Genomic DNA, 17,266 nt, shown 5'->3' with positions numbered 1-17,266 from the left:
ATGGCGTTAGAAAGATAACATTTCATACTAAAAAATTCCGATCGCTGTACTTAGTAGTTTTTGATCACGAGTCAAAGATGGACAGATGGAGTAATAAATATTCTTCGATAAAAGTGGTTTCGTCGATGCCGTTCCAGTCCGAAATATCGAATATCCGTGCTTTCATCCATGCGAACGACATGACCTAGCCAGCGTAGTCACTGCCTTTTAATTCGCTGAACTATGTCAATGTCGTCGTATATCTCATCGTTCCATCAAATGCGCTATTCGCCGTTACCAATGCGCAAAGGACTATAAATCTTCCACAGAACCTTTCTCTTGAAAACTCGTAACGCTGACAGATCAGATATTGTCATCGTCCATGCCTATGTACCACATAGCAGGACGGGAATAATGAGTGACTTGTACAGTTTGGACTTTGTTCGTCGAGAGAGGACTTTACTTCTCAATTGCCTACTCAGCCAATTGCCCTCGATCAGATTAGGTGCTGCTGATGAAAGATGGGTCACTTACGACAACGACTGGGGAATGAGATCGTGGTTGAATCACGGTGAGCCGGCACACACGTTGATCAAGCCATAATTGACGGATATGAACTTTCGGTGAGATGGGCAGTATATCTCCAACCATAAGCTACGGCTTAACGTTTAGTTCGAGCCTGTACTGTCGACAGATGGACAATGTGAAAGAGGCAATTGCCAACTTTGACCAATAGAATATAAATTGCGTTCCATCAAGACAAGACCAAACCACACACATTGATAGTGGCGCGCCAGTAGCTCCGGGAGCATATGCACCCGCCTTATAATCCGGATCTGGCACGAAGTGATTACAATCTGTTCAGCTCTATAGCGGATGATTCTCGACTCAAGAGAAATGTGGAAATCAACTGTCCTTTTTTTTTGCCAATATGGACGAGGGTTTCTATAAGAAGAGTTTTATTACGAAATTACCTTCGAAATGACAAATTTGACCTGACACATTTGCCCTGAATCGGATTTAGACCTTATGTTATGATCACATCTAACTTTTAAAGCCGTCGGATAATTGGATATGGCATTTTTAGGGATGTATAGTTAGCAATGTTAGGGGCCTAAGATTAATAAAGAAAAAATTGGGTAAGCAAAAGCTCTGCGCAAAGGGAGTACTTTCCGAACTTACAATCGAAATGTTTGAAATCAATGAAACCGCTCTCAGACCTCAAGGAAATCTTAGCTAGAAAAAATGTTATCGATTTATCGTTTTCGACCGTCCTTAGGGCACAATAGACCTTAGGTCGCGGCGCAAGCCTCATTTATTTATCTATGGTCCTCGATAGTGGCAGGTACAGTGAAATTTTTCATAAGTGGACACTGGCGGGGTGAGCTTTTCTCTCAGGTTAATAGAGTTGTCCGTATAATAGAGCGTCTGTCAGAGCTTTTACTGAATAATGAATATTTAATAGAATTTCGTCTCAAAAAATGTGTGCCGAATTAGGGTATGTTCCTACGACATCCGGAACGTTTATAAATTTAGCAGAAAACTTCAAAATTGTTTGGAGAATATTAGGAGCTAAGAGAGTTAAAGCAAGCAAAAGCGCCAAACACTTGAATAAGTTAGGGTCTTGAAGCTGGGTCGTCGGTTCGAATACCGATCAAGGAAATTAAAGAAACATTTCCGAGTCTATTTATTACATTAAAAATATCAAGGAAACGCAATAAATTTGCATAGAATAAAAATTCTCATTACGTCTCAGGGGCGGATGGAATTCTACTCTGGATCCGCCCCTGTTACCTCACATTATCACTTCTTCGACAATTAAGAATTAACTTCGTCAACATTTCCGACTCAATTTGTATAAGTAGCTGTTTAAGTAGCCGTATTATTTTTTAAAAGCATTTTGCGGCTAAAATTTGATTACCACAAATCTAATGGCAAAAAATTCCCACATTAAGTGAATCAGCAAAAACAATAGTAAACACAAAGCACTTCATTACTTACGCATATAAATTTAATAAATGTAGCGAGGAACAAATAAGAGTCATAAAAAATTAAGACTAATCTTCGCATTTGTTTTGCTTCTTTCCAATCTTTTACACACCAAATTGTAACTGTAGAAACAAAAACAAAAGCAAAAATAAACGCAATGAAAACCAACAAGACCAAGGCTAAATGGTGAAGATACACGCTTGGCTAAGCTCGAAACTAGTTCTTAATTGCCAAAGAAGATAGTGTGGTCATTGTTGCTGCTTGAGAAACCGCAAGTTTCGAGAATTTTAGATTGTTTCGTTTTGCACACTGGGATGGCATCGGCAATCGAATGAAAAACTAAAGAGTTGAGCAAATTTTGCATAATTTATTTCGCATATCGGAAGATGCAGGGTCAAGAACCTATTACAAAATATGATGGAGAAATTTGCAAAAACAGAGAGAAATAAAAAATTTTAATGTAAAAAATTAATTAGAATATATAATTAATGGATTTTTATTTTGAATTTATTAAGAGTTTGAAAAATATAAAAAAGAAGATAGAACGTCAACTTCGGCTGTATTAAAGCTATACCATAATACCCTTCACAGGTGGGTTGCTTATACCATAAAAGCGTATAAAATGATATTTTTCTTGATCGATCAGTTTATCAGCTAAACTACTGTGAGCTTACTATTATTTGCTTTCTTCATAACTTTAAAATTCTTTATTTATTCCTCAAAACCTTCGTCGGTCCCCTCAAAGTAATTCCCTTTAGTCCCAATACACTTGTATCAAGGTTTTTTCCAATCCTCGAAACAGTTGTTAAAGTCAATTTCCGGAATAACCTTCAATGCGCGTAACGATTGAGGTTTAACGCCTCCAATTGACTCAAAACAGTTTCCCCGGAGCGGTGGTTGATTTTGCTGATTAGTCAGAGCTAAATTTGGCGATTTCGATGGTTGAAAATTAAACGAAAAATTCACGAAGAATAAATGCAGCATGATACGGTGCATTAGCGTGGTGCAAAAACCAAGCGTTATCGGCCCATAATTCCGTCCGCTTTTCATGTTTATATCGCTTCGTGCAAACGACGCATAACACTCAAATAGTATTCCATATTAACAGTTTGGCCGCTCGTAAGAAATTTGGAGTGCACCTCCCATCCATAATCGAAGAAAATTGTCAACATAACCTTGATTTTTGACCTGCTTTGACGTGTTTTTTTCGGCTTCTGTTAACCTAGGCCACGATATTCGGCCGTATGACCGTCTGTTTCCGGGTCGTAAGCATAGATCCAAGACACAGCGCCAGTAATAACACCTTTCATAACATTCTGGTAGTCAGAAAGTATTGTTTCACAGACGTTAACGCGACGCTTAGGCTCAAATGAGATAAAGACAAAAAGAGGTTTGGGAAACAAAAGATCTTTTCGATAGTATTTTAAATGGTTTCAACGGTTCAGAGTCAAGGAGTTTGATGTGAGAATTGAAGAACATGGAAGACCAACGCAAAAAGTTTTAAGACGCCGAACTGCGAGCAATGTTGGATGAAGATGATACTTTGAGTCAAGAGCAGATGACTGTCATGTTAAATGTTCCAACAACAAACAATTTCAGACCGAAATTGAATTGAATGAAAGACAAATGGAAACCCGAAAAAATACTTGTGAAATTTCGCTTCAAAGACGCGAAAGAAAATCAGTTTTGCAACGAATTGTTACTGATGTCATGGGTTAATCTGGGACAAACATTAACATTGACTGCAAAAACATATAGATTTGGTAAGAAGGCAATGCATACTCTGTGTTCGATGGGATCATAAGAGTGTGGTAATCAGGAGCTTCTAAAATGTGAATACTAATCGATACAGATAACGAATAACCATTTTGAAGCATGCACTGAAAACGACCAGACTCGTTCACGGACACGGCAAAGTAATTTTATTACACGTCAATGCACCTGCACACAAAGCTAAATCGGTTTAGGATACATCAAAGTACTTGGCTGTGAGCTACCACCCTACCCGTCGTATTCTCCAGACTTGGCCTCTTTTGATCACTATTTTTTTTTTGCATCAATGGGCCATGCATTGGCTGTGCAGCACTTCGATTCCTACGCAGAAGTCGAAAATTGGGTTACTGATTGTTTTGCTTCAAAAGTCGAACATTTCCATTGGCATGGTATCAAAAATTGACAGAAAGGTAGTCAAAATGTGTAAAAAGCAATGGTTAATAACCTTTGAATACATTCTTTTTACTTTCCCATTCAAAATTAGTATTTCATTTACACAAAAAATGTTCATTTAATATCGGCACAACTGGTATTTACACATAGTGTCGGCCTTAACACCCGCGCCGTTAGTTCTGCTTTCTCCAGACTGGACAAGGAAGCAAAACAAATGGGTCTGGCAGTGAACGAGGGCAAGACGAAATATCTCCTGTCATCAAACAAACAGTCGTCGCGCTCGCGACTTGGCACTCACGTCACTGTGGACAGTCATAACTTTGAAGTTGTAGATAATTTCGTCTATCTTGGAACCAGCGTAAACACCACCAACAATGTCAGCCTAGAAATCCAACGCAGGATAAATCTTGCCGACAGGTGCTACTTCGGACTGAGTAGGCAACTGAGAAGCAAAGTCCTCTCTCGACAAACAAAAACCAAACTCTATAAGTCACTCATAATTCCCGTCCTGCTATATGGTGCAGAGTCTTGGACGATGTCAACAACGGATGAGTCGACGTTGCGAGTTTTCGAGAGAATAGTTCTGCGAAAGATTTATGGTTCTTTGCGCGTCGGCCACGGCGAATACCGCATTCGATGGAACGATGAGCTGTACGAGATATACGACGACATTGACATAGTTCAGCAAATTATGAGACAGCGGCTACGCTGGATGGATGAAAACACTCCAGCTCTGAAAGTATTCGACGCAGTACCCCTCGGGGGAAGCAGAGGAAGAGGAAGACCTCCACTCCGTTGGAAGGACCAAGTGGAGAAGGACCTGGCTTCGCTTGGAATATCCAATTGGCGCCACGTAGCGAAAAGAAGAAACGACTGGCGCGCTGTTGTAAACTCGGCTATAATCGCGTAAGCGGTGTCTACGCCAATTAAGAAGAAGAAGAAGAAGGACAAGTCACTCTGCAGTTTGGAATATATTTTCGAAAAGGAACATAAAATTGTCGAGACACAAATTAAAGTTTTTTACGTAGGTTTAAAAAAGTAAGTTTAGAATTTATCATTACAAATATTACAAATTTGTGGAAGAATTTTGTGGATTAGTAAAGCTAGAGAAAAACAAGAAGCATGGGGAGAGCTATTTTAGGGTTAATTTTCTTGTTTATTTTGGGATAATGTTAAACTTTCGCCTTTTTTAAATGTTTTAATCCAAAAACAACAATGCTAAACTCTTGCTTTATCGAATTTATCTCTTTCTGTCGATAAATTAAATTTACTCGCGGGGTACCCGCTTTGTATATATGAAAATAAGCGATTATTTTTTGCATAAAGCCGAAAAATTATAAACCGAAAAACCATTTAAAGACCAAAATTTCTAATAATTATTTTACAAATTCATTTTCAAACTTTAACTGATTTTCAATTTTTCTTATTTTTTTGAGCTACAAACCCACTGTGCATGTTAGCTTTGGAATTTACAAGCTATAAATCATCATGAGACTAAAGTGATGAGAAATATAGAAGAATGCGACTAGCTAAGAAGTAACGTTATACAAAATATTAGCATATCGCGTTTCGTTCTAGAACTCCCCCTCTCTAAGATGCGGTCAAAAAAGTCTTCACACAAAGTTGTTTAACTTCGTCGTGTTAATTTAATGTTTGTGCTTGCAATCGGGCAAAGCCAATGCCTAGCTGTCTCTTCAACTAGAATTATAATATTATGTAGTATATTATACTTATGTATGTATATGTGTGTATATACATAAATATATTTATTTTCGACGAAAACGATTAAAATACGAATAGAAAGTAGACACGTTATTTGTAAAATAAAATTTTCCTAAATGATGACGCTTGATTAAGCACGTAAATTATATATAACAAGCAAAACAATTATGAAATTTTTAATATTGCAATTCTTGGGCATTTTCAAAGTTGGACCCAGTTTCGTCAGTTCGTCAGGAATGAGTTTGCACATGGAAAATAAACCCAATTTTTAATTTCAGGGGGTATTCTTGTCTAGGATTTTGAAAAAATCGATTTTTTTTGCATATCTTGTTTCGACTTTCAAAAATATGACCTTGGAAGGATTTTTCAAAATTCGACTTATTTTCGGAGATACAGCCGATTTTGTGACGTGGCGTCCGTGTTCACCAGAATTGTCTCCTAAACTTTAAACGCGTTTTTCTCAAAACTATCCCCATCCCCAAATTTTTATTTTTCTTATTTTTAAAAAATTCGAAACAGTCAGACAAAGTGATGTAAAAATACTTTTTTTTTTCAGGCAGTCGCCAGTTTGTGGAAACATTTTTTTCCCACTTTTCCGTAGTTCCGGCCATTGCGACATTATTCTAGATTAATAATCTTTTTTTTTTTGGTTTCAGATAACTAGGAGGGTTGAAATCATGGGTATGATCACGTGGAAATTTTTAGAGACCGCCCACTTCGTCAGCTCAAAATTTTTGAAATTTTTTACTTTTTTAGTTTTTATTTTTTTTCTGTACTCTTCTAAAATTAACAAATAACTAATAAAAAAAAATGGATGGTAAACATATTAATTGCCTTTTTTTACGACACTTTAAAAATTACCTGAAATTCATGCTTCTAGACCAGAATACCCCCTTCAATTGCAAATTATATTGCTTTTAGCTTCAGTTTAACTTATTTTTTTGTTCGGTCACATTTGCATACGGTATTTAGGAAGTGGTACAAAAAAAACCGGCAAATTCAATGCAAAAACAAATAAAAAACAACAAAAACAAATATTAATGAATTTTGTTAGTGTCAAGACACGCCTTTCATAATTCGATCTTTTCATTACTTTAGCATGTATTACACGTTTAACAGTAATGTACTGTTAACTATTCATCTTAACGGTATTGAAAATGATTTTGTCAATTAGTTAGTGAATAATTTTTGCTTTGTTCACGACTAAAATACCTGACATTGACTTGTTAAAATGCCGGACAAAAGGTTATCGTTTGAAGTGATCTAACTATTATACCATAAAAACAAACTGAATTAGCAGAAATATTCTCTCATTGTGCCAGAAAAGGACTCATCGCTAAACAAAATTTGGCTCGAAAACACGGGATCTGCTTGGAACTTTTCAATAGCCCATAAAGCGATGCGATGTCGCTTGCGAAGGTCAAAGGGCTTCAGTTCTTGCGCAAGCTACATTTTGTACGCTTTCAATTTAAGATCTCGACGTGACGCAAAATCGTTCCATACGTCAGACCGAGTTGTCGGGAACAGCGCCGAATTGACACTTCCCTGTCTTCATGTATACTCTCAGCTAAGGCTGCTATTTACTTCACTGTGTGCTGGACGTGGTCTATTCGGTCGAATATTATCCAATAATAAATGCTTCGTCTCAAGATCTTGTGAATAGTACGCTCAGTACGCCGAATATGTTGACCATAAGTTGAGTGAAGCGCGCGAAACACATGCTTTGCAGAACGTCAATTTTCTTAATAAAGTTGAACCATTCTTAAACGTTGTTCAGGCGTAAGTTTTTCCATGATGAAAAGCCAAACAATATTGAAGAAAAATAACATGACAGCTTGGCACGACTCATGCGTGACTTGTCAAAAAAAGTACCTTACTTAGATCACCCGTTATTATAAATATACTCAAAGCTTTCATATTGCTTGTCGATTTGCACCGATTATTATAAAAGCATTGTTTCAGATTTTTTTGACTCTACCTAACAACGACCGCCGGACACGAACTTAACTCACTCCAAACGCAAATAAATAAACGAATATGTGTCGTGTGTGTTTTTTAGAAATGCCGGACGTTGATAAGCTAAGAATTATATTGGAAATTTTGTTTTAAATATACATACATATATACACACGAGACAATGTATTGACGCTGTCAGCAAAATTATAATAATTATCTATGGAAATTTCAACAAATGTATAGAATATGTTGCCTCATTTACCATTTATTAAGAAGTAAGCTGAGGAATATATATTCTATAGTATATAGTTGCTTAATCTCGCTAGATTTTTAAGTCGGTTTCCGAGAAAAAGATTTGATATTATTCGAAAACTTTTTTATTTTCGTGTGAAGTTTGAGTTCCATAGTGGCTGTTTGACCTATTTTACCATGGAAAAAAATTTAACATAGAGTTTGTTTGAAAGTTTGTGTTTCTAATAGATTCAAGGCTATGGAACCATTAAAAATTATTCAGAAAATTTTTAAGCATATTACTTTATCTCGAACATTAGTAATTGAGTGACACGAAGCATTCAATGAAAGTCGTGAAGTCATCGAAGACATGCGAGTCGTCTGAACACCTCCTCTCTTGACGTTTACATGGAAAAAGTTAAATTAACAGTGCTTGACTGCGTCGTATTAGCATCAGAGCAGGGTAACTCAACATCTCTTATACAAGGTCTGTCGCAAAAGAAACAGGACTGTTAAAAAAACAACAAAAAATTCATATTTTTCAAAAGTTATATATTTTCATTCAAAGAAGTTTCCTTGTGCTCCGATACAGCGTTTAGCCTGGTCAATTAGCATTTCAAATGAGTGTTTAAGGTCATTTTTCGGAATGCTCTTGAGAATATCGGTCGTCGCCTTTTGGATAGCTGAAATGTCCTGAAACCAGTGTCCTTTCATGGGCAAATGAAGTTTTCCAAATAGGTAAAAATCACAAGGTGCCAGATCAGATGAGTAGGGTGAGTGATTAATGGTTAATATGGAGCTTTTTGCCAAAAAATCAGTGACAAGCGTCGACCGATGACACGGCGCATGTGCAACAGGCGCCAGGACCCTGCCTCACGGTATTGTGGTCGAGCACGACGAATGCGTGACAAAAGACGCTTCATAACACCAAGGTAAACACAGCATTAATCGTTTGGCCAGGTGGGACGAACTCTCGGTGTACAACACCCTCGGAATCGTAAAAACAAATCAGCATTGTCTTTATTTTTGACTTCTGAAGACGACCGACTTCTGATCGTCCCAGAGGTCCTCACGACCTTCTTGGAATCGCTTAAACCACTCATGCACATTACAACGGGATAGGCACTGATCACCGTAAACTTTTTTCATCATTTGAAATGTTTCAGTAAACGTTTTCCCCAAGTTAAAAAAAAAAAATTAATATTTGCTCTTTGCATTTTACGACCGATGCCCAAAAGCTTCTGTCACTTTTTGATCGATAACATCGATTGTAGTTATCCAATTGTCTTAAAACTTTTACGAAATGTCAACAAGAGATCAAACTTTTTATTTCATATACCCACCAATAGGTGGCGCCACCAGAAACAGTTATATTTAAAAAGTTCTGTTTCTTTTGCGACAGACCTTGTAGATCGACTCAACACATATTTGTTAATGTTTTGGTTATGAAGCGTGTCAATGCTAGGCTCATACGAAAAAACCTGAATTTTTCGCCAAAACGACGTCCACTAGAGGTCGCAAAAGAGATGCTAGACAACGTAGCTGAAAACATAATATTCATCAAACATATTATTACTATTAAAGAGACATGGGTTTATGCATATGTACGTCGTAACTGTCCAACAATCTTTCGAATGGGATGGCCCAGTCGAGGCTTATAACAAGTGTATGAAAAATTGGACGAAGTGTTGATTGTAAAGACGATAATAAAGAAATGTGCTAAACAACGTAAAAAACTTGGTCAAATTTGATTTTTCCAGAACCTGGAAAGCATTAGGCGCGAAAGAGAGATGTAGACCGAAGTCATCTATTTTCAAAAATATCTACACTAACCCAAAGTTTTGTTTAAATATTGTGAAATAGTTTTTTGATATATTAAGGAACAAAATGCTAGACAAAAGTGGGCCTGGTCATGACCCACATTTGCTTAAACAGGGCGCATTTTTAGACTGCGTTGCCTCATTCTGATCAAATTCCCCTTTTATCTGTTGAACTACTTTGATTAGATAAATACAATATTTGGCTGCTTATCTGCCATTCTGTAGATATACAAACTAATTGCAATGACCACACAAAAAAACAAGTATACAAGTATGTGATAATTTTTCGTTCAAATTGCAGTGCGTAATTTGAGGTTAGCGTATTTCGAGAATTGCTTTGTAAGTGAAAGGTGTCACTCAAGTGAAATGAAACGGGTTAATTAATTGCTCAATGGTATCAATAAGTGTTGAACACTTTACCTGAATAATTAATTGCTAGTGTTGCGAATTTGAAGTACTTCAATCGTGAGTTCTCAGAAACCCCATTAAACAATATGTGTTGGTAGGAAGAATAGACTTAAGTCGAATATGTCTTGATCTGTTTTAGTAAAAAAAGCCAATCAGCCGCAATCGTAGCCGAAGTGCGTGCCCATTTTTTCAACTCATGTTCTCCACAATATTTTTAGCTTAAAATTTAAATTTATACTGTCGGAATATATGTTAATAAATGATAACTTTACTTTACAAGTCGTAGATTAAAAAAAAAAACAAAATCTCCAAAACAAAACAGACCGATAGGCCCCCTTGAATAACTTTCCAGGAGACCACAGATATTATGTCAATCACCAAGCGATAAGAATTATTAATATGACTGGTATAATGCAAAAACGCTTTACTTAACAATTATTTACTTATTATACAGCCAGTGTTCATTGAAATAGTAACACTAAAAAAATATCCATTTGAACGATCAAAATCAGGTTCTTGTAAGTAAAACTTTCTTATTTAGTAAGATATCTTTACAAAATTTGGCATGAATTATTGTCAAAGGCAACGGTACAATTTACGAATAAATTGTCCAGATCGGACCATCACAGCATATAATTGCGGACCGATCAAAATCAAGAAAAAAGTCTTTGGTTTTCGGTTGAGTTAACTTCAGCGGTTTGGCCACTTTGTCAACAGGTGTCCCTTTGTTGCTGTATTCCTCAGTATAATTACATAATTACAAGGTGCGTTCAAAAGTAAACTTTTTGAATCTAGCGCGCCCTGGTGGCGCCAACTATATGTCGACTGGTGCGTTAGAATCTGCTATCTTTATCGATGGTCAGTGAGAATTTCATGACATTTCATAGATTGGCAGGTTACTGCCTTTTAAATGTCAGTATACATATGAGTGTTATCGGTGCGAAAATGAGCTTCGAACAAAGAGCCGACAGTAAGTTTTGTTTTAAACTTAGTAAAACTTTTACCGAAATGTTTCAATTGTTGAAACAAGTTTATGGCGATGATTGCCTATCCCGTAGCAGAATTCACGAGTGGTTTCAACGTTTTCAAAGTGGTCGTGGGCCTGTGGGCCAATCAAAATCCGTGATAACCGGAAATTCCATCGAAACTGTGCGCGAATTCATCAAAAATCAGCCGAAATCAGCCGAGATCATCATTGAAATCCATGGAAATGGAATTGAACATCTCCTAAACATCGATTTATCGCATTTTGACCGAACATTTGGGCATACGAAAGGTGTGTGCACGGTTTGTTCCGCACAAATTGACTGACGACCAAAAATTGCTCAGAATCTAACATTCAAAGGACGATTATTTGACCAAAAATCACATTTTAACCATTAATCACTACCCGTATTCACTTGATATGGCACCGTGTGACTTCTTCCTTTTCGGAAAAATGCATTTGCCCATGAAAGGAAAGCGTTATGCAGACGTAGAGGCCATTCAAAAGGCTTGCACCGGCATACTGGCGGCCATACGGGCCAACGAGCTAAAACACTCGTTCAACATGCTTTTGGATCGTGCAAAAAGCTGTATTGAAGCAGGAGACTATTTTGAATAAAATAAATTGATTTTGCCGAAAAAACCATTTGTTCTGTTATTTTTTTTAAGTCCTGTTTACTTTGAAACGCACCTTGTATGTATGTGTATATATGCAAACCAAAAAATTGATTTTTCTAAATTCACAATTCATTCCTCATGAATTTGAACTTCTCCCAACAAATGTTATTCAGGAGCATATAACGGATACCAAAATCCAAAACCCTCATTAAGCTGGTGGCGGAACTTGAGCCAATCTCTTTGAAATGGTACCTTATTTACCGTTACATAACGTCGAAAATCGCTATAACAGAAGCTTCCCTAATGCATTTAGTTTCTTTCTACAAAACATTTTATGTTTGATATATAACATCGATTTTAATATACATATATGTATGTATGTATATAACACTTTCAATAAAGAACCAACTAATATTCTAAGTCAATTATCCATATTAAAGTGCACTAGGCACATGCAGTAAAGTATTTCTGGACTAGGCAACACCATGAACCGAGCATAAATACTAAATAAAGATATTATGAGAAAATTGTTATACAAAACGAGCATAGACTGTTATAAGCTAATAAAGATACGAGGAGAGTAGGTTTTAGCGGCTAAACATGCTAATTTTCAAAGCACGACTTTATTACATATTTACACTGACGCTCAAATAGGTGCACACATACATATATACGAATATACCCCATAAACAAATATTGACTACAGATAGACTTCAAGCGAATTCAATTTGCGTGTTTCTTCAATTGATGTCGACTCTTATCTATATTTAGAGTGTGATGGGCTTAGAAATTGCTGAGCTAAGTTTTGGTATAATGTCTTTATTGTTTATTTAAGTATTTACAACAAATAAGTACTTGGAACACTATACAAATACTATATTCTTAAACTATTATTGAATGTTAAACAGTATAACGGATATAGGAAAATTGTGGATTTCAGTTTTAAATGGTCTTAAAAAACTCTTTTACATGCTGTAGAATTAGAAAAAAACAAGAAAAAACGTTAACTTCGGCTGCACCGAAGCTAATATACCCTTCACAGGTGCATTTGTTTTACTAACTATGTGTTCAGTTTGTATGGCAGCTATATGCTATAGTTAACCGATCTGAACAATTTCTTGGGAGATTACATTGTTGCCTTAGAAAATAATCTATACCAAATTTCGTGAATATATCTTGTAAAATGTGAAAGTTTTCCATACAAGCATTTGATTCCGATCGTTCAGTTTGTATGGCAGCTATATGCTATAGTGGTCCGATATCGGCCGTTCCGACAAATGAGCAGCTTCTTCAAGAGAAAATGATGTTTGCAAAATTTCAAAACGATATCTTAAAAACTGAAGGACTAGTTCGTATATATACAGACAGACAGACAGACGGACATAGCTAAATCGACTCAGCTCAACATACTGATCATTTATATATACACTTTATAGGGTCTCTGACGATTCCTTCTGGGTGTTACAAACTTCGTGACAAACTTAATATACCCTGTTCAGGGTATAATTAATAAAAAGTATAAAAGCTTGATTTTCGAACAATTTTGGCAGGATGAACAGGGACACGAAGTTTATAACACCCAGAAGCTAACGTCGAATACTCTGAAATTTTGCACACGTTTTTTTCTTCTCAATTATCTCTTCTTTCCCCATGGTCCGCACCCGTCGAAACAGCAAACAGCTCATTTCCTGGGTCCACCAATAAATTATTTTGAACACACTCGTTGCTTCCCCAACGCAGAGTCTGGATAATCATTACAACAACAACAATAAAGCAAAATTAAGTCCTTGTATGCAATCTATTTTATCTGTGTAGGGTATTACTCGTAATACTTAACGTTAAAGTGTTAACGTTTTTTTTTTTTGTTTTTTTAATTATTGACTGCGACTTGACTCCCGACAGAAGCTAGAAGCTATCGTCAACAGGTCACAATTTATCGATTGTTGAACTTTAGTTGGCGAGAGACAATGGTAAAATCAAAACAGCAAACGCGCGCAGCACTCAGCTAACATATGCCCGTGGGCCTACCCAATCGTTGGTTGCTTGCTGGATCCCAAGCGCATAGTTTGCAATCATTAGCGTGCAAAATAGTAGAGAAAGAACAGCAAACAATGCGCTCAATCACGATTCCAGTGCCTGTGGCCAACGAATAGGTATGATAAACGATAAAAAAAAAACACAAAAAATAATAATAATATTTCAAAGTCTGCAAACGCGATGGGGGCATTGAACTGCGGCAGAATCATAATAGCGCGCGCCACTTGCCAGGTAATTTCTTTTACTTTTTTATTTGTGTTTTTAATTCGATTCTTTCGTGCGTTTCTTTTGCAGCATCGGCGAGAATATGCTAATGAATCAAGTAATGGAAGGCGACGAAGTCGGTCAAAACAACAAAAACAGCATAATAAATGCTGTAGCTGCGGTATAGAGAAGCGGAACCAATAAAAACATTCCAGTGGTAACATAAAAACAACAAAAACAAAAGGAGCAAGTGGAGAAGCAACTGACGTGTCACATTTACTTTTGAGGGAATGAAGAGCGCATGCACAAGCGGCAAATAAAGTAACACATTTTAACTTCGCGCTGCATTAAGGAGTGCCTACCACAATTAGTGACAGTGCCGAACAAATTTTACTTGTCCCTACCTAGGTGTATAGTTAAAAGGTAGACCAAGTCTACATGCAAGCGAAATATTGCGCCAAATTTTGGCGAAAACCCACAAAATTGAATAAAACCAGCACAATGGCCAAACAATATGACGACCACAACAAAAAGCGTTGCCTAACGACGTAAACTTTGCCGCTCCTCGACTTTTAGCATTTTTTTTTTCTCTACTTTGCATTTTGGAAAACGCAAACCGCAACTAAGGTTGACAGACTTGCAAGTGTTTTGCATTTAAAAACGCTATGCCGCACCTCCCTCGGGAGTTGCATTGTTTGCCACAGCTGCCCAATGCTTCCATGTGTTCCGTTTCCGTTGTTTCGGGCATGAGTTTACACTGGCGCTGCTTTCCCTGCTGCTGCCCGCCACTGACATTGTACATTCTATATTTTTTTTTTCATTTTCTTTTTAGACGCAGTTGCTTTACCTTATCTTTCTCAAATTGTTGTTATTACAATGAATTATTTGATCAAGGTTAAACTTCACATTATTGGGAAAACATTAACAAGATTACTAAACAAAACAAGAAAATTCGAGCACTTACCTCAAATTGTTTACATATCTCTTCGCGAAATTTTCCAAACTTTCTGTGAGGTACGCCTCTTAAAATAAGTCACACTCGTTGCAAAAACAATGTTTTGCGCCGGCACCTTGAATGCACAAACTGCAATTCGCCCACTCCGAAAATCAACTATCATCTGTGACTGCCCACCACCACCTGCGGAGGGGATTGTTTTGATTTCAATTTCCAATTGCTCGACGCAACAATTTAATATGAAACCCCATCAACACACTAAACACTCAACATAAATCACAAATCACTTATAACCGTAGAAAAACACAAAATTGCACTTAAATTTCTTTATTTGCTAAATAGGATTCACTCGAAATTTCTTGCACATACACACACTCACGTGTGGCGCTTCTTCACTACACCACATGCAAAGTGAAATTTCACTTCTTCACTTGAGGAAAAGCATAAATTCTACGTGATTTGTAGGTAAATTATATCAATCACTTTACACGATGGATGCTCTTTCTATCCGGGGAGCTATCTACTTGGACCACACGCTATGTTTTGGTGGAAATTCTGTTTACGACTGGCGGAGCTGCAACGCCAAGGAAAAATCAACAACCGACAACTGACTAATAAGAAATTTGACAGAAGACTGACCGCCGCGGAACGTTTGTTTTTCCAATTCCAATTGGTGGATTTCGCACACGTACGGTGTTGCCAGCATATAACTGCTGTATTCTTATTAGAAAATGTAGCTCCAGTTATGATGCGTTTTGGTGTTTCGAAATTTGTTTTTACTTAAATATGTGACGCTCTATTTGCGAAATTTTCATTAAAATATTGAATAATTCGTATGCCACGTTTACTGCCTTTCTTATAAATAAAGTTCTTTGAAATTTCCAGCATTATAAAATTGCAACAGGGTGTTGTAGAAGATAATTTTTAAAGTAAAATTACCCGAAGTACAGAGTGACAGTTTTTTTTTTTTAATTTTTTGTTTATTAGGGTATGCTTCTAAGCACATAAAGTTAAAAAGAATACATTTTTGTAATTAAATTTATTTAAACAATAAATTAACACTAAAATAGATTTTTTCATTAAAATAACTGCACACAGACACTTTTAATATTTGAAAATTGTGGTTAATTTAGAATAACAGCAAGGAATATTTAAGTACTAGAAGGACCAAAGGGAAATTGCAATTAATATAAGTATGTATGTATGTATAACACCTCAGTGTGTAATCTTAATTTCTCTGTTATATTCTGGATTAGGAGAAAGACGTGGAAGCGAGTTACCCGCGAAATGTTCGTCCCAAATTATGGGCGAAGTCTTCCTTGTATAGATCGACAGTGCTTAGGAACCCTTATGCTGTAAACTCTAAACCATAATGATTAAATTCACCAAGCTTCTATTCAAGATACCCAAATGGTGGTCAAAATCTTAACCCGAGTAGATCGATAACGTTCTAAGCTATATTGACTAAGGATCGAAGTTCCCACGACACTTGGTCACAGAAACGTTTGGTGAAACAGTAACCCAGCCTGTAACCTGTATAACAATTGAATTTTGAATTCTTTTGTTGCGCACTTTTCCAGAAATAACCCAGTATTTTCCGGTAACTTCAGTCAGTGGCGATTTCTACAAATCTTTTCTTCTTTTCGTAGTTCCTCTCGTGTTGTGTGAAGCCCACAGCGACCGGAACGGACCCGAATTTATATCCAGCCAAGGAATTTATACTTCACAGCATTCCTCGATATCTTCAGGTATGCTTTCTGCCGTTACAACAACAACAATAACGGTTCCAGTCCTATTGGCCTGGTTGCCGCAACTTCTTGAGTCGTTACTTACCACTCCCCTTGCAACATTTTTACGTGTACATTACGTTAAGTTGTTTGATGATAAGTTTCGCGAAATAAAAACAAATTTTGTTTACGTTAAAACGCTTAATCGATTTACTTAAATAATTATCTTATTGTTGCTTCAATATTCAGAAATCGGTTATACATATATTTGTATAAAAATTCTTTTATATATATATAGACTGAACAAAAAACATAAACAAAACAAATACAACGAAATTGTGAAATAAAACGGTAACTGTAAATAGGAAAACAAAAAATCAAATATATAGTTACTATAACTGTTTTTAGTTCAACACCTTTGCATTTCGCTTGCTAGATTTATTTTTATTGTTGTATTTTATTTTTATTTT

At 36.5% G+C, this 17,266-nt stretch overlaps 1 protein-coding gene across 1 annotated transcript in view; it reads right to left on the bottom strand.

Moving 5' to 3' along the window:
- The window catches only part of LOC120773786, a 52,948-nt gene extending 37,209 nt beyond the window's left edge, over positions 1-15,739 (bottom strand). Inside the window, exon 1 of the mRNA XM_040102877.1 lies at positions 15,079-15,739. The gene's annotated coding sequence lies outside the window, so the exon portion shown is untranslated. The remainder of the gene's footprint in view (positions 1-15,078) is intronic.
- Between the last annotated feature and the right edge of the window lie 1,527 nt (positions 15,740-17,266).

The sequence above is a fragment of the Bactrocera tryoni genome, chromosome 4 (assembly GCF_016617805.1).
Source record: "Bactrocera tryoni isolate S06 chromosome 4, CSIRO_BtryS06_freeze2, whole genome shotgun sequence".
Taxonomy (NCBI): Eukaryota; Metazoa; Arthropoda; class Insecta; order Diptera; family Tephritidae; genus Bactrocera; species Bactrocera tryoni.
Note: the sequence above shows the minus strand (reverse complement) of the source record. Positions and strands in the feature narration are given on the sequence as shown.